General features: G+C 37.6%; 1 protein-coding gene across 4 annotated transcripts in view; it reads right to left on the bottom strand.

Moving 5' to 3' along the window:
* Positions 1-13703, bottom strand: part of CTNND2 (catenin delta 2) — a 1032924-nt gene that overhangs the window by 716994 nt on the left and 302227 nt on the right. The window lies entirely within an intron of this gene.

Raw genomic sequence — 13703 nt, forward strand, 5'->3', positions numbered from 1 at the left:
AAATGACATTATCCAAATATATACTTAGGAATTACTTTACATGGGGACAAAAATACACCCTCCTTTGTCTGAATATTTTAGTATATTTAGTTAGTATAATAAATAAACATTATTTATTTTATTGAAATATTTCCTTGTAAGATGATGGGGGAAAATGGTACATTGTTTTCAGTATATATGGTTATTTCAATGAGACTATATGAAATCCCAAAAGACATTGCAGATGTCTTATAATTATGCCAGTATTTCCATGGTGCAAAATTGTGTTTCTTCAGAAATTTTGGATGAGTTCTACTGGACTTTTCCAAAATATACAAGATTTTATGTAGTGACAATAAAACAACTATTTCATTATCACAATTAAAAATGATCTAAAACACACTCACTAGAATGGCTGTAATAAAAAGGATAGGCAACACAAAATGTTATCAAGTACGTGAACAAACTGTAACCTTCATACATCACTAGTGGGAATTTAAAATGATATGGCTAATTTGAAAAACTGTTTGGTTGTTTCTTAAATTTTAAACATAAATTCATCATATCCAGCAATTCCACTCATAAGAATTGACCCAAGAAAACTGAAAATTTATGTCCATAGAAAACATGTATACAAATGTTTATGACAGCATTATTCATGAGAGCCACAAACTAGAAACAAAGCAAATGTCCATCAACTAGTGAATGGATCAAGAAAATGTGAAATACACACAAAATGGAATACTACACAGAAGGTCATGGATGACCCTCAAAACATTAGGCTAAGCGAAAGAATTCAGAGACAAAATAGTTCATATTGTATGATTCCATTTTTATGAAATGTCTAGAAAAGGTAAATTTATAGAGTTAGAAATGAAATCTGTAGTTTCATGGGGCTGAGGTTGGGAGCAGCAGTTAACTGGAAACGGGCATGAGTGAACTTTCTGGGGTGAAGGAAATTTCCTAAAACTGGATTGTGGTAGGAGAGCACTTCCAAGAATGGAGATATAGGTAACTCCCTCAACACTTTCTCCAGTGAAACAACCATAACTTCTAAAATTAAACAACAAACAAACAAAAACAGATGCACAACAACAACCATTTAAAGTCCCTAGAAATTGTCTTAAGGGCATACAGCAAATGGAGAAACATTTACTCAAGATAATCGATGAAATCTTGGAAAATAAAGCAAGAGTCTGAGTCATTTGAGCTTCAACACTCTCCTCTCACCACTGATCAATGTGATGGAAGATCTACTCTTCTCTGGATGGCTAGAACAAAAATGCAAACTCTATCTCACACCATCTTCAATTCTAGAGCTATTATTTCTCCCTTCAAGAGATAAATCACAAGCATTTCTCATACTCCCCACTTCCATAATGTGGAAGTCCTATTTCAGACAAATGCAACCCAGATGTCAGGGGCACCCCTCATCCACCCTACCCCAACTTGGAAGGTAGAAGTTCTGCCTTAGCTGTGGCAGGTTCAGGACACTGGTCCCTTATTGGCCTTGCCTCAACTCGCTTATTAAGGGGGAAAGGGAATTGTCTGAGAGGCAAACTGAGAGAACTAGGAGCTGCCACCTCAGCCCAGTGCCCTATCACTGGAATAAGGGTATCATTCTGAGAGAAGTGGGCTATTATCTTGGGCCACAGGTTTGTAGCAGTGAGCAGATGTTCTACCCAAGGGATAAGGCAGGCTGAAAGAACATGGAGCTGCATTGCTCTCCCTAATAAGACTGACTATATTTGGAAGACAGCATGGGGAATTTCAAGCCCAAGGGTCTGTTGAAAACAATGATCTCCATGGTGAGCAATTAAGAGGGGATCCGCAGTTCCCTGATAGCAACAAGCGAATTGGTAGACAAGAGGAAAAGCTTATCACAAAGAACCAGGAATAAGACATCTCAGAAGAACCCTCCTGAGGTTAAATCACAGAGACCAACAATTAGTGGAGGCTAAGTGGATGTGACATCAATAGAAGCAGATCAGTCATGAGCTTAACATGGAGATCAAAGAAAAAGACTGTGAAAGAGACCCTGGCTAAAAGCACAGTCATCTCAGGGGATGGCAGTGGGGAGGTGGATGTTCAGGAGGCTTCACAAGTCCATGGCTGCACTCTCAGAGGAGTGACATCAAATGCTGACTCCTACAAGGAAAACAGACATCACTGAACTTGTCCAGCCAATTCACTAAAAAAATAAACAAGCAAAGAACACCAACAACAAGCCCAGGTTGGGAGGGGCTTTCATTATGCAGAGTTGCTACAGTATATCACTTAAGATGCCAGTTTTCAACAAACAAACAAAAACAGAGAAATCCCAAGAAACAGGGAAGTATGACCCAAACACAGGGGAAGAAAACAGACAGAAGAAACTGCTTTTGAAGGAAACTATATTATACATTTAGCAGACAAAGATTTCAAAGAAACTATTAAAAATACCTTCAAAGAACTAAAGGAAATCAAACTTAAAGAATTAAAGGAAGGTATAATGGTAGTCTCATGAAATACAGACTATCAGTAAAAGAAAAAAAAATTATAAAAAAGAACCAAATGGAAATTCTAGAGTTGAAAAGTACAGTAACTGAAATGCAAAATTCATTATAGTAGATTTCATCTGGCAGAAGAAAGAATCAGTGAACTTGACGACAGATTGATAGATTATGCAATCTGAAGAACAGAGAGAAGAAAAGAATACACATCATTGAACAGAGCTTCAGATAATTATGGGACACCATTAAACACATCAACATGTCTATAATGGGAATACCAGAGGACAGGAGAAGGAGAAGCAGAAAAAAAATATTTGAAAAAATAAAGGCTGAAAATTTACCAAATTTGTTGGGAAACAATTTATACAGCTTAGAAGTTCAACAAATTCCAAGTAGGATAAACAAAAAGTATCCACACCAAAACTCATACCATACAAGATGCTGAAATAGAAAGACTGTGAGAAATCTTGGAAAAAGCAAGAGAAAAATGGCTCCTTCTTTACAAGGTGACTCCAGTAAGCTTAACCACAGACTTCTCACCAGAAACAATGGAAGTGAGGAGGCAATGAGATGGAATATTCAAAGTTTTGAAAGAAAAATAAAACTGTCAACCAAAACTCTTAAATTCAATAAAATTATCTTTCAAAAATGAAGTGTAAATAAAGACTCTGTCAAACAAAAACTGAGGTAATTTGTTGTTAGCAGAACATCTTATAAGACAAATTAAGGAATGTTCTAAAGGCAGAATGTATGTCTGTGCCGGTTTGGATGTATTATGGCCCCCAAAACGCCATTATCTTTGATGCAGTCGTGTGGAGGCAGGCATATTAGTGTTGATTAGATTGAAATCCTTTGATTGAGGGTTTCCATGGAGATGCGACTCAATCAACTGTGAGTGAAACCGTTGGATAATTTCCATGGAGGTGTTACCCCACCCATTCAGGGTGGCTGTTAATTGGATCACTGGAGCCATATAAAGGAGTTCACAGACAGAAGGGCCTCAGAGCAACTGAGAGTGATATTTTGGAGGAGCTGCAGCTTACAGAGACATTTTGGAGACCCCAACCCAGGGGCAAGCAGACACCTAGAGAGGAACGTCGTGGGAGAAAGCCATTTTGAAATCAGAACTCCAGAGCAGATGCCAGCCATATGCCTTCCCAGCTGACAGAGGCTTTCCGGACACCATTGGCCATCTCCAGTGAAGGCACCTGATTGTAGTTGCCTTACTTTGAACACTTTATGGCCTTAACACTGTAACTGTGTAACCAAATAAACCCCCTTTGTAAAAGCCAATCCATTTGTGGTGTTTTGCATGATGGCAGTATTAGCAAACCGGAACAATGTGATTCCAGACATTAATTCAAATCCACATGATGTAATAAAGAACAATGGTAAAGGTAATTATGTAGTTTTAGAAGACAACACATATGCATATTTCTTCTACTTTCTTTTATTAACTGATTTTAAAAGCAATTGCATAAAATGCATTATATAACATATAGAAATATAATATATTTGCCAAAAACAACTCAAGGGAAGTAGATGGGAGCAAAATCAGTATTAGAGTAAGAGACGGTACCAGATGTGAACTTGAATCCCCAGAAGAACTGAAGAGAACCAGAAATGGTAACTAAAAGGTTAGCACAATATATTGTATAAATATAATCTTGCCCTCCTTTCTTCTCTCAGTTACTTAAAGGACATAAAATTATATAATGATCATAACAATAAATTATTCGTTTTGTAACATACATAGATATAATACATAGATTTATGCACAAAGAATCAGTACATAGCCTACTACAAGAATTACACAGAAGTTATATAATAGTAGCACAAAAAGGCAAGAGAGAAATGAGTTATATAACAGTTTTTATGTATCTCACTGGAATTAAGCTAGTGTAAAACTGAAGTAGATTCTGATAAGTTAATATGTCTATTTTAATCCTAAACAACTAAGAAAACAAATTTTTAAATTGCAGTTAAAATAATTAAAGGAACTAAAATGCTACACTAGAAATGAAAGCAAGATAAGTATAGCAGCCTAGCAAAAAGACATGAGGCAAATAGAAAACAAAAAGTAAAATGGCAGATATAAATACAACCATAATAATAACATTGAATATGAATGGATTAAACAATCTGATCAAAAGGCAGAGATGCTCAGACTGGAAAAAATGAAAGATTCAACTATATGCTGTCTAGAGAGAGACACCCTTTGTAATCAAATATACAAATATGTTGAAAGTGAAAGGCTAGAAAAAGATACTGTGCAGACAGCAAAATTAAGAGAACTGGGGTGCCGCGCCTAACATCAGGCAAAAGAGACTTTCAAACAAAACATGGTAGTGAGATAAAGGATGTGAACTCGTTTGTAAATGGGATCGTCAAAGATCCTAATTGGATGAGGCTAAATTCAATCAGGGTCTGCCCAATTCCAATCTGGCTGAAGTCTTTAGAAGCAGAGGAAATTCAGACGCAGTCATTAGTAGAAACCGGAAGTAGAAGATGGGGGAGAAGAGAGATATTCATGTGAGGGAAGCAAAGATGCATCTACAAGCCGAGGCATCCCAAGGATTGCTGGTAGGCAGTGCCAGAGCACTGCACACTCCGGAGAAATCACGGCCTGCAAATAACTTGATGTTGGTCTTCTAGAGTCCAAACTGTAAGCCAGTAAGTTCCTGTTGTTTAAGCCCGCCAGACATATTTCTTCCACTTTCTTTTATTAACTGATTTTAAAAGCAACATTAATAGGATAAGAAATGAAAAGGGGTCATTATTTTTGGCAGCCTGTAGATCATGAGACCTTAGAGCCATTTTGATATCATACGAGCAGAAGATAAAACCAATGGGTTGACGGATCAATGGGAAATGAGGAATTAGAGGCAGAGATGAAACAGCATTCTTTTGAGGCATTTGGTGGTAAAGGTAAGGGAAGGATAGCTTGAAAAAGAAAAAAGTAAATGTGTTATTCCTTTTAAATTCAGGATGGGAGAAATGATTTGGGCATGTTTGTAGGCAAAGGAAATGGAGCAGGAAAAAGGACACTATTAAAAATTAAAGAAAAAGGATAAGTCATGAAGCAAGTTTGGAAGAATAAGGGTGGTAGTTAAATGTTATCTTTAGAAAGAAGAGAGTTCCACCCCTGAGGGAGGGATAATGATCAATCAAAAGGCAAGAAATTGTTGCCTTAAGGCCACCTATTAAGCATTAGGGAAGCAAGAGAGGGTAGGAAGCTTGAAGAAAAATGGAAGAAGTGAAAGAAATCTCACAGGGGCTAAGGAAATAATTTCCCAGGGGCTTTAAGAGATCAGCTGAGATTGTAAATGACAAAAATTAATAATTTACAAAGGGATATTAGGGATTATATATTTGTGTCATTGACTTCCATAGCTCTCCAAATTGCTCCAAATTATTTCTCAGAATCTCCATAACTTCTCAACCACAACCCAATAATCTAATTAAATATGCATGCCTTATTTCTAACATTCCATGTTTTTCTGGTCCTTTTTATTGCAATTCTTCTTATGGCTGCACTGGACTGTAGTAAACTGGTCCCTAGCATTCATCATTTTCAAGCATGCATTTGTTTGTTCATTTGTTTTCAAATACTGTAGATAGATGATTTTTTAAACTCTTTGCTTTCAGGCTCTTGGTGAGTCTTGCCTTCAAGACCTACTGCCAGGGAACCTGCAAAACCCTGGGTTCTGCCAACAGACCAGCCCCCACCTCAATTCCTGTGCTCCAGATTCTTTTGGCATTTATTTGGGGCCTCTTTTCCCTGTACCTTGTATCATAAATCAAAACCCTTTCATTGACTTGTTGCCCACTGGAACCTTATTTTAATTCCTCACCTTCTGACACCCAGTATAAATGGTTTAACCCCCACTCATTTTCTATTCTTTTTCTAGTCTTAGAGGGAGTTAATTAAAATAAGAAAAAAAAGAGTTAATTAAAATTTCAAAAATGATCTTTTGAAACATAACTATTAAGCATGTTTAATATCCATCCAACAGAATTTATTTTTTTAATACTCAAATGGTTTATAAGTTGACTATAGAAAATTTTATATCCGTAACCACTACTGATCTCTAACCTATGTCTGTCTGAGGCTCATGCTACAGGCAGCCGTGTCTGGAAATAGCAGCATTGTCTTGCTATTCCTCCAATTCAGTGATACAATATCTATTAAATTAGGAGGTGGTGCTGTGGAATGTAGTGCTTTGCTATATGCACCTGGGTTCTGGTGATAACAAGACTTGTCCTCAGTAATAACAGAAATAAAACTATTACTAGGAAGAAAATTCAGAATTGGGTGGGAGGAGTTAGTACCAGCGGCCAATAAACACTAGCCCAACAAGGCAGTTATAATAATGAAAGGGATCTTTTGTGAGCATTTTCTACTCCCTCTTGATTATTTGCCACACTCTGGAACAACCTGACAAGTTACCTCCACTCTCTGAAAAAGGGGCACCCTGTTAATCCAAGGAAATCAGGTCCAACGTATAAGGCTCAAAGACACTCCTGCTGCATTATAAAGTGTGTCATCTCAACAAGCAGCTGGAGTGCAACCATTTGGAGCAGATCTATTTATCAGTCTGCACAGAGATCAAGTTTGAGACGTGCACTCTGCTGCTGAATGGAGCGTGAAGAAGGGGTAGTGCAGGACACATAAATATTAAGCAATGACCTTCCGTTTGGAAGTTAGAGGCAATTCTTCACAGTGGCTTTTATGCATTAAGAATTTATTTCTCTGGGTTACAAGGTGCAGGCGGATTGTAATGGAAATAAATAATATCATGATCCAGAACACCAAAAAAAAAAAATTTTTTTTTTTTGAAAAAGAGCTACCAGCAGAAAATAGATGGCAACTTCAGAATAACAAGACAGCCGTTTCACTTAGCAGTTGTAAGGTTTTCAAAGAAAAAATGCCTCAAAAATACCATTAAAAACATGGAAAATGTTTACTTAAAATGTTTCTATTTTTAAATGCCCACCAAGTGTTTAAATGACTAACAGAGAGATCACACATGTTGCCAAATAAACCAAATTCTTGCCAATAAAGCCATTTTAATAGATCATGCAGCTCAGAAGTAGAGAGATATTAAAAGTCCGTATTGCTAACAGCTCCCTTGAATAAATGAGCACAAATGCCCCCAAACAGTGGAGATGTTGGCTTCTGCTCCAAGAAATGTACTTTAGAAATCTTAACATTATGTTAATATGCAAAACAACACCTTATACTTAATATCCCCCATTATCTTTACTGCAAAATTTTATATGAAAAAATTACTCTCATTTGAATTGCTTCTTATTTGTCTACCAAAATTTCTTTGCATAAAATTTCAGCTCTTTAGCCTCAAAACAATGCCACTGGAAATTAAACCAGCACATGCAAATGTTCTACATTATCAGTTTCTAACTCACATGAATGTCTCAGCACTCATTTTGAAAATTGTAAGAATGACCTTTATAATTTGTTAATATAAAAAAAATACCTTAAAAATCTGCCTAACACTCTATCCTCTAAATAATAAATGTTTGTAAAATACAAGCTTTGTGGCTTTTTTAGTAACCATTAATTATGTTTCATTTTCAAACCCAGTCTGGTTTATCCTAGCTCTGTTCAAACCCTCTTACAGAATTACATCATGGAAGGGACTTGTGAGATCATCTCGTCTAAAGCCTCACTTCATAGATAAGGACACTGAGGTTCAGCAAAGCAATATAAATTGGACACAGAGTTCACCTATTTTAAAAAAAAGTAATCCATTATTACAAGTCATTGGTAAAATCTAATGCAAAAAATTGTCTCCAAAGTCTTCAATTTTAATGAGAAAGTTAATAGCCTCTATTTTTTCATCAGAGGAATTAGTTTCAGATTTATAAAGTTTCTGTGAATGTATTCTCAAAACTTTAGATTAGTTGCACCAGATGAGGGAATAGCTTTTCTCTGTTACCAGCTGCCCCTCTGGGAGATCAATGGCTTGTGTCCACCTCTAACTTCAGTGACTTTTTTTCCGCAAGTCTGTAAGGCATCTGCCCCGAGACTGAGGTATCAGTTCCCAAACATTCCACCCAGGGCTCTCAGAACAGAGAACTCAGCATCTCAGAAAGCTAGCAACACTTAGCTTGGATATCTAATTTTAGGTTTACTACTCTTTTATTTACGCCTTCTATTTCTACTTTAATTTCTATGAAAATAAACTAACAAGAAACACTATTATTAGCCTAAGAAATTATTGGCATGCCCAGTGTTAGATGGGAAGTTTTTATTCTCCTTTTAGCTCTAGAAGGGCCCTTAAACTCTCTGAAGCTCATTTCTTTCTATGGTCCTAGAAAAATCCCTTGAATTATAAATCTGTTCCCTCTGAGCGGGGGTGCAGGGGAGATTAAGTCCACACCCAAATATCCCTTTAATTCAACAGAACAACAGGCTCCCACTACTCTTTTTTCCAGTTAACCCAATTTCGGAACAAGGCTACTCTCCCATTTCTTTATAAGAAATACATCCACCTGATCTGTGACAATTTAAAATACTGAATCCTGATTCAGGCCAATCTTTTCCATCAAAACTGAGAAGTCAAAGAGGAAAACAGCCCAATGCAAACCACCTAAACCAGTGGTTGTGAACTAGGGGCAATTTTGCCCCCAAAGCGACATTTGGCAATGGCGGGGGACATATCTGGCTGTCGTATCTGGGGTGGAGGTATGGGAAGGTACCACTGTCATCTAGGAAGCACAGGCCACAGATGCTGCTGAACATCCTACAAGGCATAGCATGGTCCCCACAGCAATGAATTATCTGACTCAAAATGTGAGTGCTGACAGTGAGAACCCTCATCTAAATTCTTGCTATTCAAAGTGTTGGTCTAAGTTCTTGCTCAATAAGCACAGAAAATTCTGTGCAGGTCAGACAACTTATCGAAACCTCTACTATGCTAATGCACATTGAGAATCTCCCCAAAAGGGTCATATTAGGTATCATTTCCCCAAATTATTTAACTATAAAATCTCTTTCCCCCAGAGCATCTAATTAGGCCTAAATTTTCACAAAACCCATTTTACTTTCCTCAGCGTGAAAGCTAAAGAGAAACTGATTAAAGTTCATATCATTCTCAAGGAGTCTTGAATTAGTTATTACCTATGACACATCTTGCTTCAACATAAGGCAAAACTCAAAGCCTTCCTTTACAATGGAGGTCTGACCTACATCCTAGAGAATTTCAACAGGAGGAAACTTTTATCAGTCTTAACCATGCCAAAGTAGGATTGTGCAGAGGGAATTTCTTTCTTTTTTATTTTTTTTATTCATTTTATTGAGATATATTCACATACCATGCAGTCATACAAAACAAAGTGTACATTCAATTGTTTACAGTACCATTATATAGTTGTGCATTCATCATCAAAATTAATTTTTGACATTTTCATTACCACACACACACAAATAAGAAGAATAAAAATTAAAGTGAAAAAGAGCAATTAAAGTAAAAAAGAACACTGGGTGCCTTCTTTTTTGTTCTGTTTTGTTTTTGTTTTTGTTTTGTTTTTCCTTCCCCCATTTTCTACTCATCCATAGAGGGAATTTCTTAAACACCAAAACTTAAGTCAGAAAAATCTCTTGGATATACTGTTGAATGTTGAAAGTAGAAATGAAGTTTAGGTCTAGAGCTGAATTTTTGTCATGCAGAAGTCATGTTAAAAAGACGCACGTTTTCCTCCAATTATCTGACTACTTTTCTGATGTAGCACTTTCTTTAGTATGTAACAGGAAAAGGGAATTCATTAGGCAAGAAACTCTTGGGAGCAATTCCAAAATAGGAAAAAAAACACATAAGTAATTCAATGTCATTGGTGACTTTATTATGCACATAAATTATATGGAGGCACAGACTGTGTCTTTTCACCACTAATGATATTAGGAGTTATTTAAGGTTCACTTAATGAATAGAATCGCCACCGTGTGGATAGCTTCAGGAAACAGTGAACACTTCCTTAGCGATTAACCTTTCCTGAGTGCTTCTACAGACTGAGTCTGAATCCCTGGTGTTTAATCTTGGTATGGAGAGACCTATATAGAGATATAGTGTTATACTATCAAGAAAAAACTAGTGCCTTTATACGTGTGATCAGTGATTGGGATGGCCGGGTTTGACGTCACACAAATCCGGGTTCAAACCTCAACTGCCCCCTTCACGAGCTCATGGCACTGGACAGGCCTGCAAGGTTCTCAGGCCTCAGACTCTCCAGCATCCTAGAGAGAACAGCTGTACCTTCCTTCTCAAACACTTGTGAGGAGGGTGGCATGAAATGTGAGGCCTGTAAGAAACCAACCACAGGGTCTCGTATAAAATAAGGTGTAGCTCTGTCAGTAACTGCTATCAGTGTGCTCAGTATTGATGTTTCCAAGGCGGCTCTTAGGTACAGGAACATCATGGAAGGAAAGCAGTGCTTCCTGTCTAGGAAAGTCATCCTTTGGAACTGAGCTTCTGAAGGAACAGAGCCCAATCAACTCTGCCAATAAAGAATAATTAGCTCAATAATCATGCCAATCAATAATCATAGCCCAAAGCATTATGTGCTTATGTTAAAAGTGCTTAACTTTTACTGAGTGTACCATTTATTCAGCTAGAAAAAAAAAAAATCTTATTTTCAAGTGTTTCCTGTGAGCCTCGTCACAGATGGAAGGTTTTGGGAAGAGGCTTCTTGGAACATAAACACACACATAGACATATTCAAATCCACAGTGAGTGCAGGATGTTGGAAAAGCTGAGCCCTCCTCTTTATTGCATCTGAAATTACTGAATAGCTTTGTTAATTAAATTTGAAAGCAAATGAATATCGGCAATGTGCATTTTTAGTTCTCTCAGGAAGTTCATTCTAAAGTGTGCAACGCCTAATATAAACACGGATATTGGAAGCTTCACTGGTCTAGAACTAGATAAACTGCTCCAGTCTCATTCTATCATGTCTAACCATGCCCAATTAGGAAAGTCATTTCCTCTCTTTCAGCATTTATTTCCCTCTCAGAGCAAGAGGAAAAGGAAATCTTATTTTTTTTTTCATGTCTTGCTCAAATAGCTATTTAAAGTATTCATTTAAATATAAAACCATTTCTATATTTAAAAATGATAAAACTAGTCTTGGACTAAGACGGTGGCATATGGAGGTGTGGAATTTGGTTAGTCCTCTAGAACAGCCAGTAAACAGCCAGGAAGAACCAGTAAATAGTCTGCAACAACTGTCTGGGGGACATCCATGACCAGCTGTACACATCGTATACTAGTCTGGAATGGGTGAAAGAGCCGAGACCACAGCGTAGAACTGTAAGTAAAGCTCCTCAGACTGCAGAGGCAGTTCCTGTACCCCCTGGCATGGCAGGCTGAGTTGGAACACTTCCCTGTGGGAAAAAGAAGTGGTCTTTGCTGGGAACAAGGGAGGGTAGCTCAACCAGGCTCCAATCATAGTTTTAATAAACAAATTTGGACTAAGAATACAAGTTGCGAGCACAGACAAACCCAGAGCAAGCAAGAAAGGAACCCTGAGGTCTCTCTCAGCAGAGAGGAGGCAGGGCTGACAGGAAAGATAAATAAATAAAAACAGAGACTTTTGGAGTTGGCTGAATTCAGAATACTGGAAAAGGGCTGTGCCCGAAGAAAAGGGACATGTAGAGCAGGGTACCAACTCTGGCTCTTGAATGGAAAAATGGAGGGCCTGGGGACTGGCTGTTAAAAGGAATTTTTTTTCTCTCTTTTTAAAAACTATTCTAAGCAGCTTATTAGAGAAAGCCTCATGCATTTTCAATTGTCAGTGCTGACCCAGGCAAGGGGGGAGTTAAGATAGGTCAGAAAGACAAAGTAAGGAGCCAACTAAAGGAGATAATTCACTAAAGGATGTATCATCCCCAAGAAAAGGGGGAAGGGGTTCAGCTCAAGTGGCAGCCCACCTTCAGAGAATTCAGACCCCACGGGCTGGAAGAAAAAAAAACCAAAACAGCTTAAGCTTGTCTTCTGACACCCTTGGTCTCAACTATGACCCTGGTAGGGACAGGTTCTGCTGAAAATTAAAGGCATTGCACCTCTTAATGCCAGTGGAAAGCTGAGGGCTGACAAGCACCAACTATTGGGCAGGATAGGAAAAGCACAGAGTCTAGAGGTCTCACAGGAAATTCTGACAACCTTCTGGCTCTCATCCTCAGGGAAACTTGACAGTGATTACACCCTCCTCCTGACACCTGGGCTTGTCTGGTGTGAGTAAATCTCTTTAGGGTTGATCACATCTGGTAGAACCTCCTAAAAAAAGGGGGGGGGGGTGGTGGTGGTCCACATAACCAGGGCAAGAACCAGAATAACAAGAGCTGAAAAATTCTGATCAGTTAAATAGAAGCTATGCTAGAGGTCTAGAATAAGTTGAATGGACTGTACACCAAAGAACAGATAGATAACAAAGCCAACCAACAAGAAAACCCTAGGCAAAACAGTGAAAATGACCTTGAGAATAAACTAATCAGGGAAACCAGATGCCTAGACACCAACAAGAACTTATGAGTCACACTAGGAAAAATGAAGATATGGCTCAGTCAAAGGAAAATACTGATACTTCAAATAAGACAGAGGAGTTGAAACAACTAATTAAATATGTTCAAACAAACATGCTAAATCAATTCAAAAATCATATCAAAGTACTGAGGGAAGATATGGCAAAAGTGATGAAGGATATAAAGAGTACATTGAGTGAACATAAGAAAGAACTTGAAAGCTTGAAAAAACAATTGGCAGAATTTATGGGAATGAAAGGCACAGTGGAAGAGAAGAAAAACACAATGGAGACTTACAACAGCAGATTTTAGGAAAAGAAGAAGGGATTACTGAACAAGAAAACAGGACATCTGAAAACCTACAGACAAAAAAAAAAAACAGATAGGGAAAAGAAACGAAAAATATGAGCAGGATCTTAGAGAATTGAATGATAACAGGAAGTGCAGAAATATACGTGTAATTGGTGTAGCAGAAGGAGAACAGAGGGGAAATAGGGCAAAAAGATTAATGAAGGAAATAATCACTGAAAATTTCCCATCCCTTATGAAAGACATAAAATTACAGATCCAAGATGCACAGCATACCCCAAACAGAATAGACCCAAATAGACCTACTCCAAGACACTTAGTAATCAGATTGTCAAATGTCAAAGACAAAGAGAGAATTCTGAAAGCTGCAAGAGAAAAGTGAA

This window comes from Choloepus didactylus, chromosome 11 (genome assembly GCF_015220235.1).
Source record: "Choloepus didactylus isolate mChoDid1 chromosome 11, mChoDid1.pri, whole genome shotgun sequence".
Taxonomy (NCBI): Eukaryota; Metazoa; Chordata; class Mammalia; order Pilosa; family Megalonychidae; genus Choloepus; species Choloepus didactylus.